This window comes from Pteropus vampyrus, unplaced genomic scaffold (assembly GCF_000151845.1).
Source record: "Pteropus vampyrus isolate Shadow unplaced genomic scaffold, Pvam_2.0 Scaffold146, whole genome shotgun sequence".
Taxonomy (NCBI): Eukaryota; Metazoa; Chordata; class Mammalia; order Chiroptera; family Pteropodidae; genus Pteropus; species Pteropus vampyrus.
Genome location: NW_011888927.1, coordinates 3,686,956 through 3,692,345, shown reverse-complemented (window position 1 = coordinate 3,692,345; position 5,390 = coordinate 3,686,956). Strand labels below are relative to the sequence as shown.

The 5,390-nt window shown below is 34.2% G+C and overlaps 1 pseudogene; it reads right to left on the bottom strand.

The window, feature by feature from the left end:
• Positions 1-237: 237 nt before the first annotated feature.
• LOC111745136 lies at positions 238-355 on the bottom strand (annotated as a pseudogene).
• Positions 356-5,390: the final 5,035 nt, after the last annotated feature.

Here is a 5,390-nt window from a genome sequence, read left to right as displayed (position 1 = left end):
AAGCTATTATTGTTATTAGTATGACTATTACTTAGATTGGTGTTACTCCTGAGTTTTAGACTCACGGGTAGCTCTTATAAATGTTAAAAAGCAAAATTCAACTGAGTAAATTTTAAAGATCTTATTGGCTTTATTTGACAATTCATGAATCAGTCAGCATTCAAACTAGCAGATAGAAAGGACCTGGGAAGAGCTATACAAGGCAAGAGATTTTTATTTTTATTTTTTTTTTTATTATGGCTATAGCACCTGGTATTCCTAGGTGGTCTCCCATCCAAGTACTAACCAGGCCCAACTCTGCTTAGCTTCTGAGATCAGATGAGATCGGCATGTTTAGGGTGGCATGGCCATACACCAAGGTAAGAGATCTTATAGGCACAAGGGAGCAGAAACAAGGGAGACACATTAGGCAAAAAAGCTAATTGGTTAGTGCCAAGTTACTTTCCTTATAGAGGGTGGTTTATCAGACAGATTACCTAGCTAATGCTGATCAGGCAGTTCCTGAGTGCCTGGTTTACAATTCCACTCTGGGAGAGTGAAAACTGTAACCAAGTCTCAGTTTGGTGACCGGAGGCTTAGCACAAGCGGCTCCATTTTGGGCCTGTCATCTTGTGTTTAGCATAAGAAAAAAAAAATCAGAATTTGAGGTTAAATTTTAGAAATTTCAATTTATAATTCTTATGTTTTTAAAATTTTGTTGCTGAAACATGTTCATGCTTACAACAATTAGGAGCAGTGCCTCTGACTGTCCCTCCCTCTTCTCTGCAGCTGCTCTAGTCCTTCTCTCAGTCCTGAAGTCACTTGCTCATTCCTGGCCACATACTATGGGGCTGCTGATAGGCTGTATGCAGCGGGGGAAATCAGTGTTTAACTTTCCTCGTCTTCCCAAGTTATTTTCCTTAGTTGTCTAAACTTTCATTAGTCTGAGGGTCAGAAAACACTTTATTCTAATGAGTCCTTTAAAAGCAGGTACAGGAGTTTGATTAATTTTATGAAAGAAAAGAAAAAGCTATTATTTGGTGGTGACAACATTTTTGTAAATTAGGTCTTATTTTTCCATTTGTTTGTATTGTAATTTCAAAAAAATCTTTAGATTGATTTCAAATACTTTTTCAGATCGAAAAATTCCTGAACATAAAGCTTTAACATATTTCTCTCTGCTCTACCATCCCCATTATGCAATTATAAACTAAACCAATAAACTAAATCAACACTTAAATCCAAAAGCACAGCAACTTTGTCTCATACAGTTGTCCCTTGGAACCAAACGACTTAGTTTTTATCATATGAAAATTTTAACTTCATCATCATGACATAGTAGCTTTATTCAGATTTTCACACATTTTATATTAGTTTTTTTTTTAGGTTTTCTTTTTGAATTATTATTTTTTTCTTTTCTTTTTTTCCAATTCTTTTTGGATTCTTATTTAGGTTTTGAAAAAATAGCTTTTTTCTTTGATGCTTCATAATAATTTATAGTGGATTCAAAAACAAACCTATTTCCATATGTCAAATTAACCATAGGAATGTGGCTTTTGGGATTGAATGCAGTGAATCCTTCCCAGATAATATAATTGTCATTAGAAGAGGAATAAAATGTTTTTAATAGCATGAGCTATTTCTGATTTTCTCTACTTGATAAAGTTTCTGCTTTAAATTCAGGTTGCTCTACTATGATTGGAATGATCTTTAATGTCACTGGGATGAACTTTAAGAAATCTATAAAAATCTTAAAAATAAAAAAAAATTTGTGAAATTAAATGGGCTGCCTGTGGTCTTCACATATACAATATATGTTTTTGTAAATAAAAGAGTAAGACAGAATCAGTATTTCTGGCTTTTATTCATGATTTACTTTATATAATTTCCTTTCATAGATATATAAAGCATGAGGAAAATTTAGTATAGGAATTTGGGGAAGAGGCAGAGAGTCTATAGACCTGGGTTCTTAGTAGAAGATTATATGAAGATTGTTATTCTCCTTTTAGTATTTCCTCATGGGTTTAAGTTTTTATTAAATTTGACACACTCCATCATTTTCTGTGTCATTGAACGCTGGTAGATAAGGAAAACATGATCCTGGGAGTAAATTCCTAAGTGCTTTACACCTAAGTGATAAAGCTAATCTAGAAAGAGAAAAGTGGCCCAGAGACCTCTTTGTGAAAAGTATCTCAACATATTGCTGTCTGTTATATTGTACTGAACACATGCACTTCTGTTTAGTAATATTTTGGGGAGCCGAGATTTAGGGCAGAAAAGTCTGGAGCATCTTTGCAACTAATTCTAAAATTTTATAGGGTTATTTATTTATTGGCACTGTGATAAACATGCATCATTTGTAATAACATGTTCAGTTTAACATTCCTTTTTTATTTAACTCTGATTTTTAGACCTTCGAGTTTTTCTTTGCTTTAGCTTGGGAAAACCAAATAAGTGCAAGTTTCCTCCAAGACACCTCATGAAAACATTTTTTTTTAAAATAAAATCAAGAGTGAAACGAGTCTATATTTATTTGGAAGATCATCTGACTACTGCTAAATGGAGTATCTCAATCTGAAAGTGAAATCTGTTTCACTGCTAAAAATTGCCAAGAGTTTTTTGACTGAGATTTGGGAATCTGCAGAAAATGTAAAAGTTTTTTTTTTCTACAATAATCTGTTCAGTGAACAAGCTGTGAAAAATAGTTCTGTATTTTGTCCATGTGATGCAGCAGACGGTAAATTTCCATTTTAAAGAACGATATGAGTAGCTTCTGGCATCCATCTCTATTGCCTTACTCGAATCTACTTACACTGAGTTACAACAATGCAGTTTATTATTTCTTTAAAGCAAAAACTAAGGAGGGATCTTATATTCTCCCCCCCGCCAACATCTCAGTTCTGTTCCTTTTATGGGATCAGTAATGTGAGGGCACTTTGAGGCCTTATGAAATGTGCCTTAAAATACCACAATTGTATTAAAAAGATAGCATTTCCCAGCATTTAAAGCTTTGCACTCGAAGAGCTTTAGAATTAATTTACTATTTTTTTCTAAATGTATTCTTTTGAGGTAGGTGGTCCCATAATGAACATTTATTCAAAACTGTTAATATATTTTAAAAAATGTATAATTTTGATCCTCATATAAACAAAATACGCATGAGCTTAAATATTTTATTTATTCATTAATTAATGAGAGAAGCAGTAAGATGTTATAACCTACTCAAAGGAGAATTCAAATTTGCATTCACACACATAGAGGCAGATAAAGAATGCTGAAATGAGTTGGCAAATAGATGCAGAACTGGTCAATATTTATGGGGCAATAATCGATTGCATTCTATAGATCATAACATTTACAATTCTATGAACCAGAAAAATTTGTTGTATTATTAAATTTCTACGACTCACAGAGATATAAAAATAGCTCAAATAAAATGAAAGGCAGAGATAACCTAGAAGGGTTTGTTAGATAGAACATATAATGATACTGTTTTATTTCAAAGTGTTTCTCGATTTTTATCTACTGATCCAATTAAAAAGTACTTTTAATATTTCCACTCTAATCAATCTTGTTTCTAGCTCACATTTACTTTTAAAATTAAATGCCTACCTAGAATAGTGTCTGACACCTAGTAAGTAGCACATTCATATTTGTTGAATGGATACAATTTTTCTTGTATTTCCTACTGAACATTTTACAAATAACCCAGTAGTGCAAATGAACATGTTCTTTTGTTCCCAAATCTCAAGAATGTCAGAAAGATTCTGAAAGAAATAAGGGCAATCTTCAAGGCTTTGGTACTTACCTTTCTTTTGCCTTTGATCTTTTTATGATGCATCTTGTGAGAGAGCGTGAGATACATAAAAGGAAACCAGGAGTCAACCGCCGCCACTGTATCCCTAGTCCTCTAAGGCAGGGACTTGAACTCTGGTCGGTGAAGTCAATACCAAACCAGCTGCAGTCACACTGGCTTCTGATAATTGCAAATCAGATGCTTGTCACTATTTGGATCGTGACAATATGAGATTGTTCCTAGAATTTATTTATTTTTTGTTCAGCCTCAATTTATTTCAACTAGGTGATGACCTGAGGAGTTTAGTTTCAGGCTTCTCAGGAGGGCTCTGATGCTCATACGATCTTTTTCTTCCTCCCTGGTCTGAGGCCAGAAATTCTGCCATTGTTACTTCATCGTTTGGGCTTATCATTGGCGATGACCACACTGATGTGCATATGTGTTCTCTGAGAGAGGAAAAGTTCTTAATATATTCAATATTCCACACTTCCCTGGGAAGAAACATTAGTGACCAGGTTGTGAGCACCAAACCGTCGGGACGAGTCAGGACGAGGCATAGTCAGGAATAAGAAGCAGTACAAGGTTAGAGCTCAGGGTTTTCAACAAACTCATGGACTAACCCTCTTCTTGCTGGTTTCTCCAACGTGTGTGTGTGTGTGTGTGTGTGTGTGTGTGTGTGTTTGTGTGTGCACATGTGCATGTGTGCACATGTGTGTGCGTGTATGTACAGACACACATATATATGTATGTTATTTTTTAAAAGCTATTCTAATGTCAGCAGCAGCATTACAAAAGTGGAGGGAATTCTTTTTACCAAGGGAAAATGTTAGCCAGACTGAATGTTTTTTTAGAAATACCTGTTTTCAATCTTCATCATTGTATTTCTCAGTTACTTATTAAAAAGCATGTGAACTTGTCCCTCAGATATTATATCATACGTATCAAGGGTCTGCCACACATCTGAATACTCTCTTAGAATTTACAAAGCATTTTCACACAGATTATCTCATTTAATCTTTACAATAATCTAGTAGTCCTTCCTTGTGACAAATGACCTTTGACTCAAAAAATGTTGTTACCTTGCTCAAGACAGGCTTTTCTGTGTGAAATAAATGACCGTAACATAACCAGTTTGTTCTCATCAGCTCTATGAGTGGTGGCTGTAGATTGCCACTAATTATTTTTGTTGTGGTAGTCCATATCCTGTAGAAAGATAGAAAAGAAGAAGAAAATACTGGAGCCACAGCCTGATTCATCTGCCATTTATAGGTGTGGTTTAGTCTTTCCTTCCGCTCAGTCTTTGCTATTACCAGTAAAAAAATTAGTTCTATAAACACTTCAGGTTTTGACTCACTGTCACTTTGCACTTTGTCACCCAATATTTTCAGATACTATAAAATTTGAATGAAGAAATCCTGGAACATAGGTTATCTATTATTCTCATCTATAACTCTACTAAAGCAGTAAGAGTGTTGGAAAGAAAGTTAGACTTTGAAAAATAGTATCTTTCAAAAATAAACAAAAATGATCTGGTAATTCCTGCTCTAAATATCTAGTGTGACTTTAGAGAAGTGACTTAATTTTCTAAAGTGAAAAGAATAATACTTTCAGTCTA